Source organism: Triticum dicoccoides, chromosome 3B, assembly GCF_002162155.2.
Source record: "Triticum dicoccoides isolate Atlit2015 ecotype Zavitan chromosome 3B, WEW_v2.0, whole genome shotgun sequence".
NCBI lineage: Eukaryota > Viridiplantae > Streptophyta > Magnoliopsida > Poales > Poaceae > Triticum > Triticum dicoccoides.
The window spans coordinates 59178571-59181995 of NC_041385.1; positions in this window are offsets into that span (position 1 = coordinate 59178571).

The following is a 3425-nucleotide window of genomic DNA, read 5'->3' on the forward strand; positions in this document are numbered from 1 at the left end:
AAAAAAAAGAGAAAAAAATTGCACACAAGTTTGCACTGAAATTGCAATTTTAGTAATATACAAAAAGGGAACATATAATATTACAATTTCACACTCTACTATAATTTCCACACATGTTGTATAGTATTTGCGTGTCTACTTACTTAAAACAAAAAAAAACATTTTCTAGAAAAGAATGAAGTAGAGTCATTGGTATCAACCTCTAAGAAGAAAAGGAATGAAAAATAAATCATGCTCAAATTTGCACACAATTACACATAAATTGCACGTTTTATATATATGCAGGAACAAACATATAATAGTAGAATTCACATAAAAAATAATTTTCAAAGCATGAATGAATTAGTGTCATTGGTATTACTCTTAAATAAGAAATAAAGTGACATAAAACTTAAAGCAAAAATTTCCTTACAATTAGTACAAAAATTGCACTTTTTATAATATGTAAGAAGAAACATATAACAGTGAAATTTCCATACTCTAATATAATGTATACATGTAATACTTGCATGCATACATTTACACACCCTCAACATCCCAAAATACACATAAAAAAAAGAAAGCTCAACAAAACACACAAAAAAACAAAAAACAAAAGCAAACACGTGCAGAAAAATAGAAGCAAGAATAAGCAAAAAAGGCATGCACGCACAAAAAAATTGGCATGCATTTCATCCATCCATGTGGGTGCAACAGTCACGAAGTGGAGACATGCATGAATGCGGGCTGCAGCATGGACCGAGGAAGGGAAGGCAGGAAATCGACTGAATAAACAACAGCGTGAGTCAAATCCATGAAGACCTCTTACACACGTATCATAAAGCACATTAAATCAACTGCAACAAATTTGACTGACCCAAAATGAAATACTCAGTCGCCTGACTTATAGCTAAAGTGCTGACTCTCAGGTTTGTCCTGCCCGTCCCACCCATCGTACTCGTTTGTTGCCGCTGCCAGCATGACTGCCCTTCATGTCGATTAGTTTTATAGATGATATTTCAGTCCTAGTGAAGCAGTGGATATAATTTGCTTATGCTCTATAAGAAATTATAAAGTGGAGCTAACTATTTTGTACGGCTCAACATGTACAACATTAGTATTCATCTGTCACACATTACCCGGTATATCAAATGTTGGTCACATGAGCTGTTGACTAGAAGTGTTTCTACTAAGGATGTTAACTGATTTAGTGCTCAAGTGTGATGTAAACTGAATCTAGAACAACCTTATCAGGGTCCCTATAGTATTTGACTGTTTGTTTCCATATGAATTGATTTTTTTTTCAATGTCTTGCAAAATTGTGCTCCAACATACTCTTTGGAGCTAACAAAATGCTTCTTTTTTGGTTTACATCATCAGCCCCTATGTGTACGGTCTTGCAAATCATAGGGATGGGAGATGGGAGTGAGTGATTGCCCCTGGTGTCTCTCCACCCCAGATGTCACATGCAGTTATAAGTTGCCAACAAATTTCTTTGCTATTCTTTGCTATAATTTGATTGTTTAATTTTGAAATTGATATCACTTTTTTGTTGGTGCAGCGCAAGATTCTCATTCCATTCATAGCTAAATGGTTGTGGAAAAAAAATTAGCATCGTAATGTTTGCTCTATTTTGACCATGTATTGATAAATAAAATTTGTTTTTCATCTTTAGTGGCCAAATATACAGCAAATTAAAAACGTAAAATTCGGTCGCAAGTACTTGAACCCGGGTCTCTCGGGTGAGGAGTATCCTAACAACCTAGACTACGACGGAATGATGTCTGACAAGCAACACTTCACTTTTATAATCAGAGAGTTCACTAACCTAAAGCTCAGTTACTTAGCTGTTGTGTCAGACTTTAAAATTGTGGTTCGATTATGGGATCAATAATAATTTCAGGGATCAGGTGCCGAAGTTGTGCTATTTTCTCCATTGTGCACTGGTATGCATAGGCCAATGCTTTTTATTTATTTTTGGTCTCATGATATGCCAAACTTAGCTTTGGTGAGATCCATCCAATATGCTGTTTGTTGTGCTCAGCAGAAACCTTTGGGAATCCATTCCACATGGATTTTCAGTCACAGAGGCAGCAAAACAGATGCCCAGAACCAGGACCAGGAAATTGAGATGAGGACATCGATCTCACATAGCAAAGAGAGGGTATGTTCCCAGGATATCCATGCAGATCCCATCACCCGGCGCTCTATGCGGCTCTCCGCCACCGCCAAAAGACGGAGCCAACATAAGGCGACGACGATCATCATCCGCCTGACGCCGCAGCAGCCACGTCGGTCGATCTCCGGCCGGAATCCCAATCCAATCTTTCTATCCATCGGCTTGTTCTTGCCTTTTGAAACCGGATATTTTGACCAAGCCGGTATCGCATCATCTCTTTCTCTTTTTCTTGAGGGCAATCTGGTGTCCATGTTTTCTTCTCCCTGCTCTGAACAACATGCAGAGATCGAGCTCGATCACTGACGAAGTACACTGCCGGCCGGTTTCCATTGCATCTCCCGAACCTTGCATGAATATGCTACTGCCAACTTTACATCATAATACCATTCAAAAAACTTTACATCATAATATGGTTGATCCCGCTGTCAGGAATCGAATGCCATCCGTTTTGCAGCTACATAAATACCGTCCGTTTCTTAGAGCATCTCCAACAGCCGCGCGATATAAGCGCCGCGCTGGAAAAATACTGTTTTTTTTTGCGTGCGCAGCCGCTTCGGGCGCTCCAATAGAGGCACAAAAAACACGCGCGCGGCATAAGTGGTTCTGCGCGCGGGGCAAAACGGCATCACGCGCCGCTTATTTCGTGCGCCCGCCTTCGCGTGCTGCACACTCGAGCGCCCGTGCCGCAACTTCCACCTACCAACAATCCAGATGCTGGCGCCACCGCTTGCACCACCCCATTTGCTCCGGCGACCCGATGGCGCTTCCTCGGCCTATCCCCGCGCCGCCGCTGCTTCCTCCGTCTCCCTCTAGTCGTCGCCGCCCCTCGCGCGCAACATTCTTCCGACGAACAGCGCCCGGCCGCCCACTGCCGCTCGGCGCCCACAATGTGTTCAACAAAACACTTGCAAGGTATGTACTTCAACTTCACATTTTTTACATAAATTTGGTGCATGTTGTTTGTATTTTATAGAGTAGTTTAAATTCAACATTGTAGATGAGTTCATCATATGATTCTTCCGAAGAAGAATTTGATATTGAAAAGGAGGAGGACCTTGCAATGATCCAAACTATGCACATCAATAAAAAAAACCAAAGCACGGCGGTTCGGTTATGTGTCGGCAGAAAATTTGGAGGGACAAGATCGATGCCGACAACAGATTGATGAGGCACTATTTTGTGGAGAATCCCACGTACCCAGAGTCGTACTTCCGGCGCCGGTTTAGGATGAGCACCGAGTTGTTCTGGCGCATTGCAGAGAAATCGG